Source organism: Felis catus, chromosome E2, assembly GCF_018350175.1.
Source record: "Felis catus isolate Fca126 chromosome E2, F.catus_Fca126_mat1.0, whole genome shotgun sequence".
NCBI lineage: Eukaryota > Metazoa > Chordata > Mammalia > Carnivora > Felidae > Felis > Felis catus.
In genome coordinates this window covers 30458184-30486002 of record NC_058382.1, presented here as the reverse complement: position 1 = coordinate 30486002, position 27819 = coordinate 30458184, and the positions used below count along the sequence as shown (strand labels likewise).

Below are 27819 nucleotides of genomic sequence, written 5' to 3'. Positions count from 1 at the left end.
TTTCAGTTAGGATTCCTTCTCCTTTTTAAAAACCTGCTAGGGGCTCCTGGGTGGTTCAGTCAGTTAAGCATCTGACTCTTGGTTTCTGCTCAGGTCGTGATCTCATGGTTCATGAGACTGAGCTGTCAGCATGGTGCCTGCTTGGGATTCTCTTTCTCCCTCTCTCTTTGCCCCTCCCCTGCTCATGTATGTGCATGTGCATGTGCTCTCTCTTGCTCTCTCTCTCTCAAAACAAAGAAACAAACATTAAAAAGACCCCTCCTTAATCAGTTGAAAAGAACTTTCAAATCTGACTTTTCCCATTTGTTCATATAATAAAACATGGTCATGTGATTCTGACGCAATATGGAACTGTCTGAGGGTAAAAGGGTGTTTAATTAGGAACACACAGGAAGCAGGACCTCTGTGTGGCTCAGTTGGTTAAGTGTCTGACTTTGGCTCAGGTCATGATCCATGACCAGTGTTTGTGGGTTCAAGCACTGCATTGGGCTCTGTGCTGACAGGTGGAGCCTGCTTGGGATGCTCTCTCTCTCTGTCTCTCTGCCCCTTCCCCACTGTCTCTCTCAAAATAAATAAATTAATTTAAAAAAAGAACACATATTTGTTGATAAACTCAGGGATCTTTATTTGTAGTACATTTTAAAAAGTTGTAGAATTTTTTCATTGATTTAGGGGAAATAATTAGGAGTAATGCAATAGTTAAATTTAACAAACTTCCTTCTTCCCTTTTGGTGTGTGTCATTTGAACATTCTCATTTATTTCTATTAAATTTTTTAAAAGTGTTCTTTAATTGCCTTTGTCAGTAGTTATTATATTCAAGATTTCTATTAGTTTTTAAATGTCCCATTTTATTTCCTTCATTTTTCTCATTAAAGAGACTGGATAGAAAAATGAATTCAATTCAGTAGCCAACAATTGCCCATCCATTGTAGATTCTACAAGTAAATTGTATGTGAGTTCTTGTAGCACCCTTGAGACTAGAGTGAGGATCTTGAAAAACCAAGTTTGATTGAAAAAAAAAATGATCTTCTATTGTGGTTTTTTAGAGCAGATTGAAGACCTGAATGAGCACCTTTAAAAATACGGAGAAATGATACAATTAAAAAGGCAGTAAACTGAGATTAGCTTCATTTATCTATCTATCTATCTATCTATCTATTTATTTATTTAGGCCCTGACTCTCTTGGTTGGAAGCCATTTGAAAGAACTTAAAGGAATAAAATAAATATAAAATAAAATAGAAAAGAAATCAGGGTATTGAATTATAGACTAGAGGATAAAAACTGGGGGAAATTAAGATGAATAAGCCATATTAACATAATATCAAAATTAAGCTGGATCAAGGAATTGTTTTTCTCCATCCATCAGTTTTCCTCAACAGGACCTTTGTTAAGTACTGGCACAAGAGAGCCCAAGGACTGGGCTGGGAAAGAAAAGTGAAATCACCCACAGTCTCTGTGCTTAGAAGTAATAAGTCTGCTAAAGAAGGGGGTCAACAATGACCACAACAGTTTCCTATGTCCAAGATAATTGAAATCAGAGGTAGACTAAAGCTAGCTTAGTTCTAACCCAGCGACCACTCATCATAATTCCTGATTGAATCAAGGGAGGAGCCCCTCAACCAATTTCTCTGACACTGGAAATTTAATATCAATTTACAGTCTTTAATTTCTTTTACATGAGTGTCTGGCATGCAATAAAAATGTGACATGTGAGAAGGAGCAGGAAAATGCAATTGATAATCAAGAGAAAAAATAGCTGATAGAAACAGACACACTCATACACCTCTCATGCATTGCCGGTGGGAATGTAAAATGTGCAACTATGGAAAACACTTTGGTAATTTCTTATGTAGTTAAATATACACTTACCAAAAGACATAGTAATTCCACTCTCAGGTACTTATTCAAGAAAGAAGAAACATATATCTGAAGAGAGATCATAAATGTTCATAGCGTCAAAATCTAGAAATGTTCAGAAGGGATAAACAAGTTCCTCGGGCTAAAGGAAATATTTCCAGTTGAGAGGAAAGAACTGCAAGAAGAAATAAAGACCTCTTGAAAAGATACATATATGAGTATATGTAAAAGATTATTGATTGCTTAAAGCAACATAACCCTATCTTATGATGTTTATAACATATAAAGTTAAATATAGAGCCACAATAACATAAAGGATAGGGGTGGTAAACCAATTAGAAGGCTATAATTTTAAGGTGAAAAAAATTGGTAATGAACTTTCTGGAAGCCAAAGCAAAAAGTGAAATATTACTATTTCCAAAATCGATGTGTCCATAGAAAAATAGATTGTTATTCCTCAGAGAAATAAAACTTTCTTATGAGGGCTAAATAAAATTTTGATTTGCTATTTTTGGAGAGGACACTGAATATAGTGGATGACATACTAAAAAAATCTCTCTGTACAAAATGAAATAATGGGTTTGTTTAGCATTTTCTTAGAGCATCTCACAAAATAAGCCAAAGGCTGGGTGAAAGCTATTCTATTTGTGGAAAGTACAATGTGATTTATCACTCAACCTGAAATTGTTATCTAATTGGTCAGAAGGCCATTTCTCGTAACCTTCATCTCACATTAATAACTTCAAATGACATTCATGAACATGTTTGGAACTTACTTAAGTCCTGACATATCAATAATTACCTTAAATACAAATTATCTAAATATATCAATTAAAAAGCAGAGATTGGAAGAGTAGATTAAAAAAAAACACTATCGAGTAGATGTTGTCTATAAGAAATTCATTTCAGATACTTAATACTAGTAAAAATTTGAAACAACAGAAACTGTAAAGCATATATTTTGCTCAAGTCAATAAAAATTAGCCAATACATTTGTAAAGTGATGGCAAGTTGCTTATTAAAGGCTAAAATCCCAGCAAAAATAAAAATGAAAACAACATAAGCACTGGCTGGTACTGAAATTACTGTTTCTTTCACAGAAACTTGTAAGTAGCATGTGTTTACTAAGCAAATATTTTGGATCAAACTGTGATCTTTTTCAGTGCAGTCAATCCACATCAGCTCTGCAACTGGTCCAATTCAGTTATTAAGATAGAAGTTTGAAAATGTTGCATTTTGGGGACGCCTGGGTGGCTTAGTCGGTTAGGCATTCCACTTCAGCTCAGGTCATGATCTCAAGGTTCGTGGGTTCCAGCCCCATGTTGGGCGCTGTGCTGACAGCTCAGACCTTGGAGTCTGCTTCCAACTCACTGCCCTTCCCCCACTCGCACTCTGTCTCTCTGTCAAATACAAATGGACATTCAAAAAATGGAAAAAAAGACCAGAAATAAGAAAATGTTGCATTTTGAACAGAAAGCTTTATTCATAGGAATGGGGTTATTGACAAAACAAAACTTCAGTAATCTCAACAAAGAGAAAGTATAATTGAATTAAAGAAGAGTAAAACCAAAAGTTAACCAGAGTTCAGGTCCTGGCATGTGGTGAAAAAAAATTTTTTAAATCATTGCTCTCCTACAGAAAAAAAAAATGTTTCCATCAACAACTTTTAACATTTTTACTTCCTTTATCTTTCGATGATGAAAGGAATTTTTTAAGGCATTATATTTTCACTCCCTCTTCCACAAATTTTTGAGCAACACAAGTATTTGTATCACCAAGACAAAATCAGGGAATATTTAATCAATGTGTTAGTTACAGAAATGGAAGTTGGCATAATCAAAAAGTTTGCATAATCTTAATACTAAAAACTGATAAAATAGCACAAAATAAGAAAATAAGTCTCAATTTGGAATATAGCAACTATAATCCTGAATGATGTATTAGCAAATATGTCTCAGGCTCAAATCAGGGGGAAAAATCTCTTAGCATGAATTGCTATGTATATATAATCACTTATGGTTTCACACAGGTTGAGGAAAAGAAGTTCTACAAGTTGAAGTTGTCAAAACATTTTATTTCATTAAAAAAAGACAACAAAAACAGGTTGTGTTAGATATTCTGAGTAATGGAATATAATCCTGTCTGCTTACTGCTTTTCTGGTTTTATATTGCTATAGTAAATTATAAGCAACTTTATGATGGGATTCTTGATTTACTTTTTAAAAAGACATTAGCTTTATTATTTATTAATTCTAACAGATTTCTTCTATAAACACTCCATAAATATTAACATATCTGATGGATTGAAAAGGTCTGGGGAAAGTAAAAAAAAAACAACAACATTATGCCTGATGTATGATGATGATTTGACAACATTCTCCTTTTATTTTGTTTGTTCTTTATTGGTTTTGATAGCAAAAAGTGCAATTAATTAACAGCTCATGTCAGTGGAAGAAAAAGATATAGTATTGAAATGTAGTGAGTTTTAGATTCTTCTACCAGGAGTAAATACAACATTATTTCTAGAAGTTTATGGTCTTATTATTTGAAGTTTTCCTAGATTCAAATTTACTAAAAGTTTTCTTTAATTTGCTACTTGAAATTATTTTCAATAGAATGAAAGTCTTTATTATTAAGCTAGAGAAGTAACCAGTGTCACATTGTCATATTTTCCCTTTTGTTAGGTATTTTGAAAATGAGATAGACCTGGGGCTTCTGTTCTCAGGAAGACTTCCACAACATACAGATATTAATTAAGTGCTTAAGTGCTCATTGTGATGGTTGGCTGGGTGTGTGTGTGTGTGTGTGTGCGTGTGTGTGTGTGTGTGTGTGTGTGTGTGTGAGAGAGAGAGAGAGAGAGAGAGAGAGAGAGAGGCAGACAGAATGAGAGAGAAGCTGAAAAAGAAGACAGCGTCTCTCCCCTAATAGAGCAATAGCATAGGATAACAGATGCAAAAACCCATGTGGCCAGAAATGCCAGTCCTAATGTCTTTTAGTAACACATATTCTTCTATTTTTAGCTGAGAAATTAAAAAAAAAAGCCTATTAACAAGCTAAAATTCTAGACCGTGGTGACTTCCCATCCAAAGAGTTTCCACACCCCTAATTTCAACACGCAAGTGGAAAAGGTGGCTCACACAAAGCCCGTCTGTATTTACCCATAGACAGAATGTGGGTAAGAAGCGTATATGTAACGTTTTAAGTTATAACTAATATTTCTTGAGTGTCATGTATGTGTCTGGCACTGTGCTAAGAGGCTTACATATATTGTTTGCTATCATTTGCTGCCAACTTATGAAGCTAGGTGCTATTATTATCTCCATTTTTTTTATATATGAGAGAATAAAAGTTAAAACAGATCAGTAATGAAACTGAATTGCACCTTGAACATTACTCTTTTATTTAAAAAATTATTTTTATTTTTATTTATTTTTTTGAGAGAGAGACAGAGCACAAGCAGGCGAGGGGCAGATAGAGAGGGAAAGAGAATCTAAAGCAGGTTTCAGGCTTTGAACTGTCAGTGCAGGGCTTGGTGCAGGGCTCAAACCCGGGAACCATGAGATCATGACCTGAGCCGAAGTCCTACGCTTAACTGAGCCACCTAGGCACCCCAGAAAGTTACTCTTTTAAATGGTTTCATTCCTTGTGATTTCAACAAAGAAGTCTCAGGAGTTAGTATGTTTTTAACACCTCTGTAACATTTCCTAATCAATTTTTCTCCAGAGCTGTTTCTCTTTCAACAAAGACATAAAGCCCAGGTTCAGAGCCCCTGGAAAGCCATGGTTTGTAAGTAAATTGTAACAACATTGTTTTAATTTCATTCTGTTTTTAATGTATAGTTTTTATTTATGGTCAGTGATACAAGCATTCCATATTTAGTAGTAGCCCAAATTGCCTTTTGAAATTAATTTAAGTAGAAAAATAAGGAGTCATTTAAAGTTATAGAGTAAATAGTGACAATATTTGTGAAGGTAGTAAGTAGAAGACAAGTTTGGGAAATAGCATAGAATTTGCTGCTTTAGTCATTGACAAAAGTTCGTGAAAACTTTAAAATGCATTTGCATCTGAGGCACATGTTTTCTGGAGATTTTGAAATGATGTATGTAGCACTGGGCTATGCAATAATTGATGGCTCTGAAATTTAATATCTTTGAATATATAGACCTAAGTTCACCAAACCAACATGAATACAATGAGCATCTATGATTTCTACTTTAAGAGGAAAGAACTATAAATAAAATAGAGAAGTTATTAAAACTTTATATACCCTTGGTTAAGGCGGGACAGTTCTGAACTTCTATTTTTTAATAACAAATATTTATTGATCACTTTTGCATGTCAGTCATTTTGGTGAATGTCTTAAATGTGTTATTATACTTAATTCTTGCAACAATCTCCTAGTATAGGAACATGGTTGTCTCAGTTTTGAGAATATATAGGAGGTTATCATATATTGCATAACTTGATCAATGTACTGAACTTCAATGTTTGAGTCTTCTTATGTAATGCCTAACATTGACATTGGCAACATTTCCTCTCACTGAGTGCCCGCTGAGTGCCCACCTGGATGCTGTGCTGGGCACTCCTGTGGAGATTCTCCCTTACAAAGGTAAGAGTTAACCCAGTAATGGATGAAGGAAATCGTGCAGAGACGTTAAACAGCTTATCCATGATCATATGGTTTATAAGTGGCAGAGCTGGGATTTGATTCTTGTTTCCCTGGTTGTGTATGGTTTTCACTTCATACTCTTCTCTGTTCCTTCCCTCCTCACTCTTTTAATTTCTGAGAAAATTAAGAGAAGGGAAAAAAATCTGATCTTTTATATTTGTCTTCATATTCAACATTTTGGGGGCTCTTCATTTCTTCATACGGATCTGAGTTTCTATCTGGATCGTGTTCATTCAGCCTGAAGAATTTCCTTTAGTGTCTATTGTAATGCAGGCTGTCGCTGAAAAACTGTTTCAACTCTTGCTTATCTGACATTGCCTTTATTTCTCCCCGATTTTTAAAAGATGCATTTTGCTGGGTATAAAGTTCTGACTTGACAGCATTTTCTTTCAGCACCAAAAAAAATATTACCTTATTATCTCCTGACTCTTTTTTTATAAGAAGTTGGCTAATGTTGATGTCATTATTTCTTTCCACATAATGTGTCACTTTTCTCTAGATTTTGGGGGATTTTCATTTTCTGTTTTTCATTTTTGGGAGCTTGAACATCATGTGCTTAGTTGTGGTTTCTCTGTATTTATCCTGTTATAAGGTTTCTTGAGCTGCTTAGATCTGTTTTTCATTAAATTTGGGAAATTTTACACCATTTAGAGAATTTTGTTTTAATTCCAATTAGTTAACACACAGTGTTGTATTCATTTCAGGTATACAATATAGTGATTCAACAATTCCTTACATCACTCTGTGCTCATCACAAGTGCCCTCCTTAATTCCCATCACCTATTTCCATCCCCCACCCACTCCTCTCTGGTAACCATGTTTGTTCTCTATAGTTAAGAGTCTGTTTCTTGATACTTCTCTCTTTTTTTTCTTTGCTCATTTGTATTGTTTCTTAAATTCCACATGTGAATGAAATCATATGGTATCTGTCTTTTTCTGACAGACTTATTTTGTTTAGCATTATACCCTTTAGTTCCATCCATGAGCAAAACATTTGAACAGATAATTCATGAAAGAGAGTGTCAAATTACCAATAAGCATATGAGAAAGTAACACATTTCACTAAATCAGCCAGTATGTGAGTATTACAACTACAGTGTCATACCCCTTACATGCCAACCAGAATAGTGAAAATGGAAAAGACAAAAAATACCAAGAGCTTGTAAAGACATGGAGAAACTGGAACAACGCTAGTGGGATTGTAAACTGATGTACCCACTTTGCAAAAGTCTTGGGCAATATCTGCTAAAGCTGATATATGTAGATAGATAGATAGATAGGGATGCAGATATAGATATTGACATGTATATCACATCTTCTTTGAACATTCATCTATCGATGGACACTTGGGCTGCTTCCATATCTTGGCTTTTGTAAATAATGCCCCTAGAAACATAGGGTTGCATGTATCCCTTTGAATTAATGTTTTGTATTTGTTGTATAAATACCCAGTAGTGCAATTGCTGCATCATAGGATAGTTCTATTTTTAACTTTTTGAGGAACGTCCATACTGTTTCCCACAGTGGCTGCACCGGTTTGCATTACCACCAACAGTGCACGAGAGTTCCTTTTTCTCCACATCCTGGCCAACACTTGTTGTTTCTTGTGTTGTTGATTTTAGCCATTCTGACAGGTACAAAGTGATGTGGCATTGCAGTTTTGATTTGTATTTCCCTGATGATAAGTAATGTTGAGAATCTTTTCACATGTCTGCTGACTATCTGGGTGTCTTTTTTTGGAGAAATATCTGTTCATGTCTTCTGCCCATTTTTAGTTGGATTATTTGTTTTTTGGGTATTGAGTTTTATAAGTTATCTATATATTTTGGATACTAACCCTTTATTGGATATGTCTTTTGCAAATATGTTCTCCCATTCAGTAGGCTGTCTTTTTGTTTTATTGATTGTTTCTTTTGCTGTGCAGAAGCTTTTTATTTTGATGTTCCAATAGTTTTTTTTTGCTTTTGTTTCCCTCGCCTCAGGGGACCTATCTAGAAAAAGGTTGCTACAGCCAATGTCAGAGAAATTACTACGTGTGTTCTCTTCTAGGACTTTTATGGTTTTAGGTCTCACATTTAGGCCTTTAGTCTATGTTGAATTTATTTTTATGTATGGTATAAGAAAGTGGTCCCCTTTCATTCTTTTGTTTGTGGTTGTCCAGTTTTCCCAACACCATTTGTTGACACCATTTTTTAAAGTTTATTTATTTATTGGGGGGGGGAGGGGGCAGAAGGAGAGGGAGATAGAATCCCAAGTAGGCTCTGTGCTGTGAGGGCAGAGCCCGATGTGGGGCTCGATCTCACAAACCATGGAGATCATGACCTAAGCCAAAATCAAGAGTTGGACTCTCGACTAAGCCACCCACCAACACCATTATTTTAAAACAACAACAACAACAACAACAACAACAACAACAACAACAACAACTTTTCTGCCTCAGTCTCAATCCCTCCTACCTTTCTGGTACTGCAATCACACATGTGTCTCAATACTATCAGGTCACTGAGGCTCTCTTAATTTCTTCAATTTTAAAAATATGTGGTCTTCTTATAGGATAATTGTGATTGTCCTCTTTTAAAGGTCAGTGAATATTTTTCTTCCCCTTTCTGTTGTCCAGCTCATCCAGTGAATTTTCCATTTCAGACACTATATTTTCAGTTCTAGAGTTTCCATTTAGTTCTTTTTATAGCTTCTGTTTTCCCTTGAGATTTGCTACTTACTCAGAAAGACCATATTTCACTTAAATCTTTGAATTTATTTATAACTGCTTTAAAGTCCTTAATGACTATTCCCAACATCTAGGTCATCTCAGTGCCTATTTCTATTGATGGGTTTCTTCTTGATCATGGGTCACATTTTCCTGTTTCTTCACATGTTCAGTAAACTTTCATTGTATGCTAGACATGGTACGTAATATATTTTATGGGATCTGAATTATGATGTCTTCCTTTAAAGAATGTTGAGTTTTTTTCCTGGAAATTAACTTACTTTGTAACCTTGAGTATGTCCACTCTACTTTGAGTATGTCTCAATGGCATAGAAATTGTTCTCTACTAGTTTTTGTGGAATATTACCCTGTGCAGTCTTTTAAATAACATACACGGAGTTTCTCCCTACAAACTTCTGGAGATGATTTCTCTGTGAAGCAGCTTCCTTTTCAGAACTCTGTCCTGTAAGTTCCAGCTGCTTTATCAGTCTTAAATTCTAGTCTCTGTCTCCTCAACTCAGCAGAAGCATCCTGTTTTGCTTGGGCCTCACCTTCCTGTGTCATGGTCAGGAAGCTGTGCTGATACAGAGAATATATAGATATAGTATATATCTCTTCTTTCTCACATTCCTATGCTACATTTTGCTCAGTGTTTGAAAATCATTGTCTTCTATATTTTATTCAGTTTTTATAGCAATTTGTGATGAGTGCAAGCTACTCAAACCTGGATAAAAACAGAAGTCTCTTTCCTTTTCCCTCCTTCTCCTTTTCTTCTACTATTTCCCCTCTGTCCTTCTTGGTTTCTTCTCCCATTTAAAAAGGGGGATGTAAGTGATGAATCACTGAATTCTACTCCTGAAACCAATATTGCACTGTATGTTAACTAACTAGAATTTAAATAAAAATTTGAAAAGAAAAAAATATTTTTAAAAGGGTGATGTTACAATAGACATCATGTTTATCATTTGTCTACTTTCTAAAACATGTCATGGTCCCATTTCTATCTTGTAATGCCAGTATTGAATGCATTCCTATTAGTCTGATTTATTTAACACCAATCAAACCAAAACAAATTAAGTTATCTTATAGGGGCCAATGACTGTGCTGAATTGTGGAGATACTAAGATAAATCACAGTCTCCATATTCAAAGACTTCATAATGGAAATGAGGCAAAGAATTAATTAAAACAGGGTAAGATAATTGCTATCACAGAAGCAGGCAATATGTGCTGGGAAAATCTGACTGTTGTGGGAACAGAATCAGGGACCTCTTCTAAGACCAGGGAGCATTGGAGATAGTCTTGAAGGAGTAGTAGGAAGTGAATTAGAGATAGAGAAGGCATCCCATGCACAGAACAGCATGTATAAAAGCATAAGGAAGCATGGCGTGATTGAGCAGCCACATTGGTCACTGGATGGGGAAGATGGCAGGTCATTAGATTGAAAAGCAGTCTCATCTTAGAGAAACTTTATACAAAGTCTTCAGTACAATCATATAAAGATGAAGACCCCTCTCCTTTTGCCCTAATGGTATGTTTCAGATTAACCCAGGTTTTCTTTCTATATCCCACGCTGGCTTCTTAAAAAATATGCTGGTCTTACCTCTCAGCATTAACACTTGTCAAATGTATTTTGACCTTTACCTCACACCATACAAAATAATTATTCCACATAGATTGTGGAGCTAGGTCTGAGAGGCAACACAATAACACTTTTAAAAGAATACTAGAGAAAATATCTATGACCTTGGAGTAGGCAACGATTTTTTAAACAGGAAACAAAAATGGCTAGTCATAAAGGAAAAGCAATTGATAAATTAGAAGACGTTAATACTGAGAATTTCTACCTCTCAAAGATGCAATAAGGTGAAAAGGCAACTTTGAAAACATTTTGTATGTCCACAAAGGACTCAAACGTTTTGTATATCCACAAAGGACTCATATCCAAAACTATACCTAAAACTCCTACAAATCAAAATGGAAGAGAAAAAGATATCCTAATAGAAAAATGAGTGAAATACTTGAACAGATAATTCACAAAAGAGGGTGTCAAATTACCAATAAGCGTAGGAGAAAGTAATACATTTCACTGAAGCATTCAGTATATGAAGATTGCAACTAAGTGCCACTTAAACACCAGCCAGAACAGTGAAAATGGAAAAGACAAAACACCAAGAGCTTGCATGAAGAAACTGGAACTCTGTAAGTGGGAATGTAAATTGATGTGCTCACTTTGCAAAAGTCTTGGGCAATGTCTGCTAACAAAGAACTTGCTTCTTTCCCACAACACAGCAATTCTGTGGATTTAAGAGAAACTCATACACATGATCCAACGATGTGCACCAACATATGTACAGAAGCATAATTTGTAATAGCCACAAAGTGGAAACAACTTGAATGCCTACCAGCAGGAGCATAGATACATAAATGGTGGTATGGCCACGCCATGGAATACTGTGCACTGAGTATGAATACTCCACATGTAACGGTATGAAGGAAGCTCACGCACACGATGGTTTAAAGAAGGCACCACATGGGGCGCCTGGGTGGCACAGTCGGTTAAGCGTCCGACTTCAGCTCAGGTCACGATCTCGCGGTCCGTGAGTTCGAGCCCCGCGTCAGGCTCTGGGCTGATGGCTCAGAGCCTGGAGCCTGTTTCCGATTCTGTGTCTCCCTCTCCCTCTGCCCCTCCCCCATTCATGCTCTGTCTCTCTCTGTCCCAAAAATAAATAAAAACGTTGAAAAAAGAAAAAATAATAAAAAAAAATAAAAGAAGGCACCACACAAAAGTAAAAACTGCACACTCCATTTCCAAAAATACAAAACAGGTAAAACTAGTCTATGCTGTTGAAGCAAAGATAGTGGTTACCTTGGAGGAGTGACTACAAAGAAGCTTAAGGGCTTCTGTGAGGTTGGTCATGGTCTGTTTTTATTCATGTGGGTGCTGGTTACACAGACGTGTTTAGTTTGTGATAATTTATTGAGCGGTATATTTATGATTTGGATATTTATGTATGTATATATATATCATTAACTGTACATCTATATCTTTATGTGTACTTATATCTATATCTTTATTACACTTAATATTTTTAATTGGTTGGTGACAGAGCTGGCAAAGATTTGTCCCTTTGTTACTGTTGATAGACTTGAGCCGCATGAGAATTTTACGGTTATGACTGCTCTTCTATCTTGAGTGATTGATCCAGGTTTACATTTTCTACAACCCCTGTAAGTGCCATTGAAGGACCAGAGTGGCTTGCAGTGTGGTTGGCATCTGTCCCAGCTTCTCTCTTCAAGTGGAAGGTGTAATCTGAATTGCTAGCAAACACACCTCAGAAGCCAGATTGTTCTTTGGCTAAGACCAGTGAGCTTTAGAACTGCTCAGCTCTGTGCAGAGCTTACCAGATGCACACAGATTTAGACGGCTGCCACGGGAGGGGGATCTGGCTCACGTTTACTCTCTTCATGCTTTTCACTCTCTAAGGGGCCCAAGCTCTCCTCAAGAACACCAGAAAAGTCAGCTCTTAACTGCCACCCGCCCACCCCAACCCCCCACCCCTCACCCCCATAGTTTTTGTAAACTCTGGAGTCCCAGCGTTTTTCTTCTGCTGTTAAATCATGTGGTTTCTTAGAGATGTTACCTCTTTGGGACTTTGTTTTGTCAACTTTTAAAGCTCAGTGCATATGCTTCCTCCTCTACAAAGCCCTCTACAGCCCCCCAGGTGTGTCCTTTTTCTATATTCTCCCATTTTACTTTGCACGACCACCCATTTCAGTCCTTATTATTTTTATATGTAAATTGTTATCCGTACATCCATGTTCTCTTAAGCATTGAAGGGCTGGACTAGAGTCTTTTGGTTTATGTCTTTATAACCTTGGTCTTTATCTTGGTTTTTGTTGAAAAAAATGAATTTCATGTAGATTAATTTGTAGGATAATTTGATCACTATCTGTCTCTCCAACTAGACTATAAGCTCCCTGAGAGCAGGGACTGTATCCTTAGGTTTAGATCATGCCTAGCACATAGTAGGTGTTGAGTAAATATTTGTTGGATAAGTGAAGGAGTCTAAAATGAAGAAGTTAGTTATATCAGATTGTCTTTGAAGTCTGTGCCAGTTTTAGAATTTTCTAGTGAATCAGGTGTATGGGATTTAGTTCCTTTAAAAAAATAACTGTATGACACCAGTCAGAATGGCTAAAATTAACAACACAGGAAACAACAGTTATTGGTGAGGATGCAGAGAAAGAGGAACCCTTTTGCACTGCTGGTGGGAATGCAAACTGGTGCAGCCACTCTGGGAAATGGTATGGAGTTTCCTCAAAAAGTTAAAAGCAGAACTACTCTATGCTCGAGCAATTGCACTAGTAGGTATTTACCCAAAAGATACAAAAATACTAATTGAAAGGGATGCATGCCCCCCAATGTTTATAGCAGCAGTATTAACAATAGCCAAATTGTGGAAAGACCCCAAATGTCCATCGACTGATGACTTGATTAAGAAGATATGTATATATATATATATATATATATATATATATATACACACACACACACACACACACACACACACATATATATATATATAATGGAATATTAATATATATATTCCATATATATAAGAAAAGAATAAAAAAGAATAAAATCTTGGGGCATCTGGGTGGCTCAGTCCATTAAGTGCCTGACTCTTGATTATGGCTCAGGCCATGATCTCATGGTGGTCAGATTGAGCCCTATGTTGGGATTTGCACGGGCAAGGAACCTGCTTGAGATTCTCTTTCTCCATCTTCCTCTGCCCCTCACCTGCCACACACACACACACACACACACACACACACACACACACACACACTTTCCCTCTCTTTCTCTTACTCTCTGTCTCTCTCTCTGCCTCTTGGGGAAAAAAAAAGGAATCTTGCCATTTGCAATGATGTGGATGGAGCTAGAGAGTATAAGGCTAAGAGAAATAAGTCAGTCAGAGAAAGACAAATACCACATGATTTCACTCATATATTGAATCTAAGAAACAAACATGGGGGAAGGGAAAGAGAAGAAAACCAACAGACTCTTACTGTAGAGAACAAACTGGTGGTTATCAGAGGGGCTTGGTTTAAATAGGTTATGGAACTTAAGGAAAGCACTTGTGATGAACACCAGGTGTTGTATGTATATGTTGAATCACTAAATTCATGGCACAGAGTAGGTGTTCAGTAATGATTTCCTGAATGAATGTGACCGCGTCTTGAAAGAGGAGAGATGTTTGCTACTCATTTTTGCACTCTATCATCATCATCAAATATGTTTGGATAGTGTCTCATTCTATACCCCCTTCTTAGAGATTTACTACCCATGTCAGCATACTAAGAGCTTGGAGAGGTCCAGCCCAAGGTCCTTTTGAACTTAGCCTTTCTCGAATTCCTTAATTCTATGAAATGTTCAATATCCAATACCTATGAAAACCCTGAAGGATTAGTATGCCACAGAACACAAATTGGGGAATGCTTCCGAGTTCATTTAGATTTGCTGATGACTTACTTTCAGCCATCTTTACAAGTACAAGAGTGTATGGTTTTACTGGCGGTCCAAGGCACAATTCCAGGGGATTCCATTAACGGTGCAACCTCAACACCATAAATGGTGGTCCTGATTCTGTGTCACAAATTCTTTTTCCCAAGCAATCTGTAATTCTTCTGAAGGCAGAGAAGATATTTTTCATTTATCCTCCTACTCCTAGTAGCAAAAGGAGCTTTATTTGCCCAATGTGGAAGCTCCTTTTGGACTTAAAGTATGATGGTTTATCCAGTACACTAGAGTAGGGATAACCTTAGGCTAAATTATGATGGAGATTGATTTTTTTTCTTCCTTGGAAGAAAGGAATCTTTTATCTATGCCTTTCTTCCACTCCATTGCATGAATTCTCCTGATACCTTTTGCCTTCCACCTCAATCAAAAGAAATTTTTGCATCAGCCCTTTACCATTTAGTCTGAATTGACTCCGCTTTCCTAGAGGCACTTGCACCTTAAGCTTTATCTTCTGTTGTGGAAGGACACCTTCAGATCTCTGTTGAAGTTATCCCAGGCATTGCTAAGTCAGGAGGAGGCCACACTTGGGGCAATGACTCCACTTGTCAGTTGCAAGTTAATTGCTAGCTTCACCTTAGGTGATTAGGACTAGCCCTGGGGAAGACATCTATATTGTTTTTGCAGTTTTGTTCCCTGTTACCATTCCTCTATAAGCATACCCTGCTTCTCCCCAACTTTCAGTCCATGTACTTGGATACAGCCATAGCTGGTCACAGATACAGCACATAATCAGGCAAGTCCACAAAAAGGATTTTTCTGGCCACAGTAATTGGTTTAGGAATGGTGCTTGGTCTAATCAAAGCCAATGAAGCACAGTGCGGTGTTTGCTGGGAATCTTGGGAAAGCCATGGGTTCCTAGCATTAAAACAGAGAGGACAGAAGAGCCGAGAACAACTGTCACCATTCTGGTCCTATGTGAAACCAGAGGATGAAGCCAACATCGCCAAGACTCCATTGAAAGAGGGAGAAATTGAGTCCCCACCACTCAGTTGAACAGAAGGTTTGAACAGAATATCCTGTTCAAACCGTGAGTCATAACCTATTAGTGAGTTGTAAAAAATAAATTCAGTGGGTGGGGGGGCACCTGGATGGCTCCGTCAGTTAGGTGGCTGACTCTTGATTTTGGCTCAGGTCATGATCGTGCATTTCATGGTATCAACCCTAGATCTGGCTCTGTGCTGACAGTGCAGAGCCTGCTTGGGATTCTCTCCCTGTCTCTCTGCCCCTCCCCCACTCGCATGTGTGCACTTCCTCTTTCTCTCTCAAAAGAAATAAACATTAAAAATAAATAAATTCAATGGGACATCACCAGCATTAAAAAAAAGAGAATAGGCAAGAATAACTGGGTTGCAACCAAATGCACTTACTATCAGGGATCAAAAAATGTTTTAAGTCACTGCTAGTCAATGATAAATTTTGGTAACTTCTTCCTGTATACAGAATAATCATTTTTTAAAATCCTCTAGTGATTTCAAAATTAATGTATAATGACTGACATTGGTTGCATCTGATGATTCACAGGAGAGAAAATAAACAACATATTTTCTGTTTAAAAAAAAAAAAAAGACAGAAGGAGTCAAGCAGCACCTGTAACCAGCCTTACCCCTGGTCTTTTCTGCCAGGCTTGCCTAATTTCCATTTTGCTTAAGCAGGTCTGAGCTGGATTTTCTGTCAGTTGAAACCAAGAGAAATCTAATACATCAGCCAAAAAGGCACTCCTACCCTTTGGGGATTTATGGTTCCGTAACTACTTGGCCTGGGAATGTATTCCGTTCACCACTGTCAAAAGAAGAGTGGAAGAAATAAAAGAAAAAAACTTGAAAGGTCTCTCCAACTTCAGAATACAAGCACTACCTCTGGTGGAGATATTTGAACTGCCTTTTCCTTTGGGTGTACAAATATGTCAACCCTGATGTTATTTGTAAGAACAGTACAATTTCCTCAGAACAACCCAAAAGGAGCCTGATTCACATGTACATAAACACATACCTGTTCACATGCTGGGGCAACATGTTAGGAAAGACTGAGAGATTGGAGGGATGCCTCACACATGCTTATAAAGCATGGATGTGGCTTGGGGCTGAATGAATTTAGTCCTGGAGAAGGGCAGAAATTTGTCCTGAAATCTACTGCTGGAAGGCCCGGCTGCTATTACAGACTGAATCTATCCACAGGGACCAAGTGGCTGACCCTTGAAACTCTCCTGGGAAATAGCCACCTGCCAACCTGGCCAGCGTGCCAAGAGGCTTCTAAGAGCTTCCTTAAGTATCTGTGTACTGACTCCACCCTCAAGTCCCAAATATTGAGGTGGAATCTTAGACTGCAGGGTAGTAGACAGTCCTTTCTGCCCGTGAACAATCCAGGGTTATCTCTTAAAGAGGCTGCTGTAGGTTCAAAAGTGCCTATGCCCCCGGGAAAAGGGGGTTTCTGGAAGAAATACGAACACACAGAAAAGTCTCGGTGACATTTCCTTCACCGGGGGGAGGGGGGAAAGAAAGGGGCTCTTTTTCCAGAACTGCCCATTGAAGATTTAGAGCATTGGTTCTTCAAGACAAAGATACAAAGTAGGAAGGAATAAAGGGCATTTTGAAATAATTGGCAGGGAGCCAGGAAAATCAAATAATATTACTGCAAAATCCTTCTCCCGGTCTAAGTAATAACCTGGCAGGGCCTAAGCGTGGCAGCTCTGTTTGCTCTGTAGTTGTTTTATTATGTATTTTTATTGGGTATTTTCCCCTCTATTCCCTGTTGATAGAGGGTACTTAACTGTTTATGAGTCCTGTTCAAGGGTGATGTTTTTGATTTTCTGCCTAGAATTCTAAGTGAACGGGGGTGAGTGGGACAAGAGGAGAAGGTCACTAACGTGGGCCAGGGGGCCGGGGAGCCAGGGGATGGAGTTTCTCATGGCTCCTCTGAGCCCAGGCTTGTGCACACATAGCACATCATGCCGCTGGGCTACCTATCACCTTCAACGGCTCCCCGCTGCCTCAGGATGTAGGCCTGAGGCTTTAGCACGGTCTATATGGTCCTAAAGGATCCAGTCCCACCTCTCAGTGGCCACTGTTCTCTCTGCCTGGTTCTGTTATTCCCACCCCCTCCTATGCGCCAATAACTAGTGTTTTTTGAGGTCTTCAAAGCAGCTGTGATTCTTTTCTGCTCAGCGCTTCGCACATGCTATTCCCTTTGCCTGGAGTATCCTCTCTGACCCCATCGGACTGTATGAGTTTTCTGTTATGTGGTCTCATAATTCTTACACTTTTCGTTCATAGCCCTTGGTCTCAATCCGGGTTTCTCCCAAAGCAGACTCGAGACCAGGATTTTGGAGGTGACCTTAGCATACATGGTGAGGGAGGGGTGTGAGGAGGCATGGAAGGGAGGCAAGACAAATAGTGTGTTAGTGGGTAAGTTACAGCTGTGGGTAACTGGATCCAATTCCCCTGGGGACCCTCTGAGAGTCTAAATTGGGGTTGGCTAACTATGGCCCTGGGGCCACCTGCCTATTTTTGCATTGGAACATGGCTATGCTCATTTGTTCTGTACCATCTGCAGTAGGGTAGTTGTAGCAGAGGCCACATGGCCCCTGCCAAACCTAAAATATTTACTATCTGGCTCTTGGAGAAAAAGTTTGCTGACCCTGCTCTAAAACATACCTCAGAATTGTCTTATCAGTGGGCAAGGAAGCTGGTGTACATATTCACTGACTCCTTTTTCTCATTGGCCCCAAGTTGCCCCTGGGGTTGTCATCTGCCCCAGAGGAAGCTCTCAGACATAGAGACATCAGTGCTGGAGGAGGAAGCTGTCACCTAGCTTTCAAAGTTGCAGGTGATCTCCGGGTGGGAAAGAGACATGGGAATGCTATCCACAACACCTCCTCTGGTACTTACCACAATTATAGTTGATTAATTAGCTACTTTTTTAAGTGTTTATTTTATTTTTTGAGAGAGAAAGAGAGGGAGCGAGTGGGGGAGGGGCAGAGAGAGAGGGGACAGAGGATCTGAAGTGGGCTCTGCACCGACAGCAGAGGCCCCGGCACAGGGCTTGAACTCACCAACCACAAGATCATGACCCGAGCTAAAGTCAGACACTGAACTGACTGAGCCACTCAGGTACCCCGATTAATTACCTATTTAATGGTGTTATTATTTGTTTAGTGTCTGTCTCCCCTGCTTCACTCTAGGCTCTAGGAAGGTGGGGACCACGTGGTCTCACTCATGTCACATCTCCAGGGCCTGCCACAATGGTTGGCACATGACAGCTGGTCACAAATGTCTGTTGACTGAGTGACGAAGGAATGATGGCAATAGATGCGGAAACTAAGACTCACAAAGGTTATGTATCTTGGCCAAGTAACAAGAGATTTGTGCCCAGGCTTTTTGACTACAAACCCAGAATGTTTTCCTTTCCACAAGACAAAATATAATGAATTGCCCAATGTGTATGGATGATGAGTCAGGAAGGAAAAGGATAATGAGGAGCTAAATAATCATGGAAGAGGCGGGTCAAGTAGAATAAATGAGCTTTTGCTGGAAGGGAAACTCTAAGGGACCCTTGGATAGAATTTCCAGGAAAACAGGCCTTCAAATGAGAAATGGTGAAAGCAACAGCACAGAAACCGAGCTGGACGGAGTGCTATATTAGTGGGGTACTGGGGTGCCTAGCATCCCATAAGCAGAAAGCAGGTGCAATCAAGGGGAAGCCCAGTCATGGTGGGCCTGACTTGTGAGACAGAATAGGGTCTTCCCCTGAAAAAATAGAAGGTATTTTAGAAAGGTGACTCCCTTAGCTAATTTCTGCAGCAGATCTGGAATACCACGATAATGTAACGCGTGGACAAGTGTGCATAAGTGTGAGGCAGGCAGGGACACAGACCCATCAGGAAACTCATGCATCTTGATGACTTGAAACTGCCGATTTGCACTGCAGTTTTGTAAATGGGCATGCGAATCCTATAAGAGGAGAGTTAGGGAAACTTTAAAAAATGTCACCTCACGTTTGTGGGGTGCTAATCTCACATCTCTCTCTCCATGTGCTAATAATAGGCAATACTTATCTGGCACTTACTGTGTTCTTGGCACTGTCTAAACTCTTCATATGAATTAAATTGTATTCACGACAACTTCATGATGTAGATAGTACTATTGTCATGCTTTTACTACTGAGGATATTAAGTCCTGGAAAGATTGGTAAGATGTTTGCTGAAGGTCAGACAGCCTATAAGCAGAGGAGCCGGGATGCCCATCTAAGGCTAAGGAGCATGAAGGGCAGAGTCTGTGGAGGTGAGCACCAGGGACAACCCTGCACACCACCTTGGGTCGTCCGACTGTGTCCTTTAGCATCTCTGGAAGTCTTACCTCCGTACCTTCTTGTTATAAATCTCCTCAGGGCGAGGCGCCCGGGTGACTCAGTCGGTTGAGCATCCGACTACAGCTCAGGTCATGATCTTGCGGTCCGTGAGTTCGAGCCCCGCGTCGGGCTCTGTGCTGACAGCGTGGGGCCTGGAGCCTGCTTCAGATTCTGGGTCTGCCTCTCTCTCTCTGCCCCTCCCCCACTCATGCTCTGTCTCTCTCTGTCTCAAAAATAAATAAACATTAAAAAAAATTTTAATAAAAAAAACCTCCTTGGGGGAGGCTTTACGTGAAATGGCATTTTCCTGTCAGCACAAGGGTGGTGGAGTGTTAACCTTGGGTCACTAGTGTCGGTGGCAAAATAACTGGGTGTAGAATTTTCTTTTTTTTTTTTAATTTTTTTAATGTTTATTTTATTTTTGAGACAGAGAGAGACAGAGCATGAATGGGGGAGGGGCAGAGAGAGAGGGAGACCCAGAATCGGAAGCAGGCTCCAGGCTCTGAGCCATCAGCCCAGAGCCCGACGCGGGGCTCGAACTCAGGGACCACGAGATGGTGACCTGAGCTGAAGTCGGACGCTTAACCGACTGAGCCACCCAGGCGCCCTGGGTGTAGAATTTTCAAAAGCCAATGTTATCACAAGGGGAGCAGCATGGGTCCACCCAATAGCTGTATCTCCTCTGTATTTACAGGATAGAGATGCTCCAGTCCCAGGGGTATCTTTAAGGAGTCCCTGTCTCAGTTTAGATTACTCCAAACTGACTCCAAAAGAGCCAAAGATAGAAGTGCAAATAGTTTATCTGGAAAGTGCCAAGGACACCAGTGGAGTAGTAGAGAAGTGATACGGGGAAGGGAACACGGCCAATCAAAGGTGCATTTTTAGGGGCACCTGGGTGGCTCAGTCGGTTAAGCATCTGACTCTTGGCTTCAGCTCAGGTCATGATCTCACTGTTTGTGAGTTCCAGCTCCACGTCAGGCTCTGCACTGACATGGCAGAGCCTGCTTGGAATTCTCCATTTCCTCCTCTCTCTCTGCCCCTCCCCCACTCACTATCTCTCTCTCAAAAATAAATAAACATTAAAAAAAAAAAAGGTGCATTATTAGATCAGCTTAGCCCCCGGAGGAACACATAGCCTTGGAATTAACTGCCTCTCCCCCCGCAAGGGACGAGGGAGCTGGGACATTTATGCACCAGCGTTCAAGAATTGTCAGTTGATGGCTTCTTCTGGGATTCTAATTCCCTAGCACTTCTGGCCTGCTCGGCACAGGGAGTGCAGCCTTCTGTGGATCTGGATGGACCGGGAGGACATTAAGCTAAGTGAAATACTCTAGACACAGAGAGACAAATACTGCATGATCTCACTTATATGTAGAATCTAAAGATGTCAAACTCACAGAAGCAGAAAGTAGTGGTGGTTACCAGAGGGACAGGGAGATGGGGAGATGCTGGACAAAGGGTACAAATTTTTAGTCATAAGATAAATAAGTTCTGAGGGTCTAAGGTACAGTCTGATGGCTAGTGTTAAGAATACTGTATTGAGGGGCGCCTGGGTGGCTCAGTCATTTAAGCATCTGACTTCGGCTCAGGTCATGATCTCACAGTTTGTGAATTCAAGCCCCCCACTGGGCTCAGTGCTGTCAACTTCAAATCCTCCTTCCCCCTCTCTCTGACTCTCCTTTGCTCATGCTCTCTCGCTATCAAAAATAAATAAACATTTAAAAAAAGAATACTGTATTGCATACTCTAAAGTTTCTAAGGGAATAGATCCTAAGCCTTCTCAGCATGTGTGCACACGCGCGCGCACACACACACACACACACACACACAAGTTACTTTGTAAGTTGACGGATGGGTCGATTTACTTGATTGTGATAGTCATTTCACAGCATACGTGTATATCGAACCATCACACTGCATACCTTAAACACATACAATTTTTGTCAGTGATACCTCAATAAAACGGGAGAGCCAGCCCTCAGGCCCAGAGACAAGCTGGAGGCCATCCAGGACAGAGCAGTGGGCAGGATGGGTGCGGCCATCGCCTGTGGCATCCTTCAGACAAGCAGTGTGTATGCTGTTTGGAGATGGACAGACCTAGGTTTTCACCCCAGTTCCACCGCTTACACCGTGACCTTGGACAAGTTACTTCATTTCCCTCTTTAGCACACAAGAGGTGGAAAGAGTCGCGACATGCCTGGGTTATGAACACCAAATAGGATAATACCCATGGAGCACATAGCGCTGGGCCTGACCGAGAAAAACGCAACTTATCACCTTCTGATTATCCTCATTATTACCTAAAGTGACGCATCCAAGTGGAGGGAAGAGACTTGGGAAGGAAATGCCAGTCTCGGTGGTGCTCAGAGCAACTCAACACGCGCCAAACAATTTAGCCCTGTCAAAAGAATCAAGCTGCGTGAGGCTTCCATGAGCTTTTTCTTCCTTTTCCTCCCCCGAAAGGTCAAACGTATGCTCCAAGTGGGACATTTCCTTCAATCACTTTCAAAATAACAATTTGCCAGAACATTTTTATTAACCTTGAAACTTGTCCAATCCGTCCAGGAATAATAGGCTACAGTGATATGTATGATAATAAAGTCCCAAACAAACCTGGCCAACGAGTGACACACGGACTCTCTCTTTGCACATAATTAAATGGTTTTTTTAAATGCCGAATGTGATCGGCACACAGAGCTGGTCCTCCCGAGGGGGAGTGTTAAGGGGCACACTGCCAAAGGGTGACGCATTGCTTCGCTTTAATAAAGACGTAACGGCAACAACACTCCCCTCCATAACCGTGCCTCCTGGCATTGACTCATCAGGTGTGGGCCAACAGGCACTAGGGAGAGGGGCCCAGGAGCTAAAGGTACAGATCGGAATTTCTCCTACAGGTGAAACATCCTATGTCCCCAAGTGATCGGGTGTGTAAGAGTCTTAGATCGGGCCCCCTGGAAATGGACCTTCATGCAGAAGGCTCCTCAGGGAATGTTCTCAGGAGACATTCCTGCCAGGATGTGGGAAGGCAGGATCAGGCAAAGAGGGAGGCTGGTCCTCTCCACTGTCACAATTCTGGAGCCGGGGCGGCCCTGCAGAGGTATCCCAGATGGTCGCGAGGCAGCATAAGCCAATCTTTTCCAAACTTTTTTTCCCTCTATTTTGTCATTATGAGAGTGTGTTTGCCAAAGTAGAGGATAGAATTTATTTTATTTAACAGCCTTTAGCTTGGTTTATAACTTGTAAATATCCAGACATATGGTACGTGGGCTTCTATTTGTAGTCCTGCCCTGGGTCCTACAAGTGTTGGAGGCAGCCTCCGGGAAGGTGTTCAATCTCAGAAGCTTCAAGTCTACGTGGGTGGATCCAGTTGTGGAGGCAGCACACTCAAGGAAGGAAGGCTCTGCCATGTTGCGGCTTCGTGACTCTGTCCACTGTAGGTAGACGCTCTCATCGTTATCCTTCCTTCCCCAGTCGGGACATTGAGCAGCAGAGAGCTTTATTCCCTTGTTCAAGGTCACACAGCGGCTGAGCGGCAGAGCCAGGACTGAGACTAGACCAGTGAACCCAGGGCCGGTACTCTCCATGGCTCTGTGTGCAAGGCCGAGCAGAAATCTGGTCAATCCAGCAGGTGCTTGCACTGGGTCCACCTCTCACATTCTCTCTAGACTTTAAGGCTGTTGCAAATGTCACCTCCTCCAGGAAGGCCTCTCTGATTTTTCTCAGCCACATTGCTTTCATCACGTCGCTTGTGTCTTTCTCGGACATAAGCTTATATACCCTGATTAATGTGTAAGTTGCCTCCATGTGTATCTTATCTCCAGGACGAGAATAGGAGTTCCCTAATGACAGCGAATCTAACATACTCATCTCTGTATCCCTTCACAGTAGGGTTCTCTGGCTATGTGACAAAGTCCTACAAACTTAGGAGCTCAAAACAACACAAAGTGATTATCTCACAGTTTGTAGGTCTGCAAGCCTGGGCTCAGAGTCTTCTTGTATGCCAATTGGTTGTTGGCTGAATTCACTCCCTTGCAGATGTAGAACTAAACTCCCATTTTCCTGCTAGCTGTCTGCTGGGAATTGCTCTCAGCCCCACAGTTCCTTGCCAGGTGGCTCCCACAGGCACTTCACAGAATGGATGTTTGCTTTCTTCCAAGCCAGCTGGGGTACATCTCTCTGACTTTCTTGCCTGCAAGCCGCTGAAGGAAACTGGTTTTAATGCACACGCGTGATTAGGCCAGGCCCACCCAGGGTACTCTCTCTTCCGTAATACAATGTAACAATCACAGGTGTGATATAACCATACTCACAGATTCAACCCACACCCAAAGGAGAGGGGATTACACAAAGGTGCTAGGTCGCTGGGGATCATCTTAGCATTCCATTATACCCTTCTACCACCTTAATGTATCCTGTCCAAGCTTGCAAAGCGGTGAACTATTCCTCAGTTAGTTTCTCTTTCATTTCCCTACTTAATTGCATTTGGCAGGGGAACACAGAAGAACTCGGGATGCCTGCATTCCTTCAGTTAAAGAAGGAACTCGTATCAAAGAGGGCGGAAGTGACTGGGGTCGCTTTTATTCCTCTAATCCAGGATTTCCAAAAATAAATATACCACCGAGGGAATACACGATGATTTTAAGTGGTGCATGGGCACGGTAATAAATAATGTTGAAGCCCACAGTGAGAAATGCATTCCCTCTTCAATTCTTTTTTAATACCTCTTATTACATTAAGGAGAAAGTCTCAGTTTGGTGCCAATATGTCCTTAACACCTCCTACACTTGCGAATCTCCCTTTTTAACAAAGAGGCTCCGGCTCGAGACTTAAAGATGCAACAGTATCAAGAGAACGCTGAACAACATTTTCGCTTGTATTGTGCCAATTTTTAGGTCCCTTTTCCTTATGGCAAATCAGACCGGCCTTCACTCATGCTGCTGCTAAAAGATTTCTTTATCAAACTTTTATTTAAGAAAAAAGTCAACGTCCAAAACAGATGAACATAAGGGAAGGGAAACAAAAATCATATAAAAACAGGGAGGGGGACAAAACAGAAGAGACTCATAAATATGGGGAACAAACTGAGGGTTACTGGAGGGGTGATGGGAGGGGGGATGGGCTGAATGGGTAAAGGGCATTAAGGAACCTACTCCTGAAATCATTGTTGCACTTTATGCTAACTAATTGGGATGTAAATTTTTTTTAAAATTTTTAAAAATTAAAAAAAAGAACGTCAATTTAAAGAAAATGATTATATAAATAATAGTCCTGGTAGGTGATGGACCTGGCAAAAGTCGTCCATGTAGGATGTGAATGATGGGCGTTGGGTGTGGAGGGGGTAGACACAGTGCTCTAATCAGGGGTAAGATGGGCTGTGGCATCTGGGCTGGAGTTGAACCTACAGGTGGAGGTTAGGTCAGCTCAATTGCTGCCCTATTGAAAAGAGAGAGGGAAAAGGCTGGACACTGGGGGCCGCACTTCCTGTCTTGCCTTGGCCCCTTGGCAACTATGCAGCCTCAGGCATTCACTTCCCTTTCTGGACTTGTAGGGTCCCCACTATAAAGTCAGGAATTTGTACTTGATGATCTCTTGTGTTCCTTTCAATCCTGACTTTCTATGATTCTGTGAATGAATCAGGCATTATATAGAACGCCTCCATAATCTTGACCCCCATATTTGCTATGGAATAAAAAAAATCTTCCCATAGCTGCTCATTTGTTGCAGCAGGTTTTCTCAACTCCTGCACTGTTGACCTTGGAGGGAGAATAATTCTCTGTCGTGAGGACCGTCCTGTGCATCCCATAGCGTATTTAGCAGCTTCCCTGAACTAGATGCCAGTAGTAATCCCCCAGTTGTGACAACCCAAAATGTCTCCAAACATTGAGAGATGTCCCCTGGGGGACAAAATCGCCCTGGCTGGGAATCGGTGATTTAGGGAAAACTCATCTGGTTTTGTGAAATTTGTTCCATTGGTTCTCATGGAAAAACGTTACTCAGACTACCCCCACTGTATTTTGAGGCTGCAAGTTGCCTTCTATGGAGCAATAGGAGACACTATCTCACTGGATCGGTTGGTTCGTTGAATAATTCACTCACTAATCATTTACTGAACATGTTCATTTAAACTCCAGCCGAACAATGGTGAACAAGAACTTTCAAGAACTTGCAGTTGGCCCCCATTGATTTATGCATCGTCTCTTACAAAATATGTATATTAAGCTATTGCTTATGTGCCCATTCTTCCTCTAACATGTATAATTAAAAACAGCATTTATTATGCATAACTCTGCACCCATTTTAGAGACAGGAAAACTCCTTCAGAAGGCTGAGGGTATTGCCCTAGTTTACTTAATTAGTGGGATGCAGGAGCTAGAGAAAAGGCAGGAGAAAGGACTTGAATCCAGGCACATTTACCTGGTAACAAAGTCCCAAGGACTTGTCTACTTTCCCAGGCAGATACTAAAGAGCGCTGGGAAATTTCAGGGGGTCAGATTGAAGTTACAGAAGTATGAGGGAACAAAAGTAGATAAACATCTGCTAATCATCATCTGTAAGAAGGCTGCGTAAGAGCAAGTGTATGGCCTTTTCTAGTCCCAGGCTTCTAGACTCCCCAGAGAATCCAGTCCTGGTGGAAAAGATGCCGAGGATGAGACAGAAATAGAGGGAATTTGGTGGCCACAGCTAGAAAGCTGAGCACAACTTGAAAGAAGAAAAATGTAGTGGCCAAATTCAAAATGAACCGCACGGGGCACGTCATGCTCTCGCTTTACTTGTTTAGATCCTTGAATCCATACAGGGCGTCATCATCATCGAAGAATGGATCCTTCTTAAATGAAACCTGTTAAGGGAAGGCTCTTCTCATCCTTAGTTTAAGTCTTGCTTTTCTCCTGCAATCTGTTTGCAAAACAAATCCAAACCTTGAAAACTTCACACATTACCAGAGACAGAAATCTCTGCAGGTTTTAACCACCGAGACCATTTCACATGTCCCACTAAGGAGCAGGGGAGAGTTTTCAGTATGTGCAGTATATCACATGCTGATGTGGTTTCATCTCTATTTGCTGCCCCCTCCCCCTGTGATTTGTGATTTTTTTCATAAATAATACAAAATCTGAGAGTAAGTGGAGGAATTTTATCTTGTTCCATCAAAAGAATTCTTGTTGGGGTGGAGACTTTTTTTTTCCCTAATGATCTTTAAATATCTTGAAAGACTAGTTGAGTCTAGCCACAAATGCCTTAATGTTGAAAAGCAAAATTACCCAAGAACTCACTTAGAGTGTGGCTCTTGAAAATGTAATAAGGTAGAACATTTAGCATAGATGATATTATAGCTACATTATTACAAATTGGCAGCTTGATCATTAAACTTTTAGGAAACTCATTGTATTTACCTTGGTGGGCTCCAAATAACAATAAATATCATGGCTGTTACAGATTGCCTTTGGAAAATACCAAAGCAATCAAAGTGAGTATGTCTGTATCTCCACTAGGTTATAGGTTCACTGAGGTCAGGAGAGGAACTTTGTATCTCACAGCACCAGGTATAATGACTTGCATCATAGGGTGCTGGAGCTAACTTGTACAGTTTATGTAAGCTGCAGGAAATTTGGGAGCCAATTGTAACATCCCTGGTAGCTTGAAATTGGCCATGGTGGAA

General features: G+C 40.5%; 1 long non-coding RNA gene across 1 annotated transcript in view; it reads left to right on the top strand.

Moving 5' to 3' along the window:
* LOC109494857 overlaps positions 1 to 27819 on the top strand; it is a 121470-nt gene that overhangs the window by 1030 nt on the left and 92621 nt on the right. Inside the window, exon 2 of the long non-coding RNA XR_006590415.1 lies at positions 5584 to 5646. This is a non-coding gene — a long non-coding RNA (uncharacterized LOC109494857). The remainder of the gene's footprint in view (positions 1 to 5583; positions 5647 to 27819) is intronic.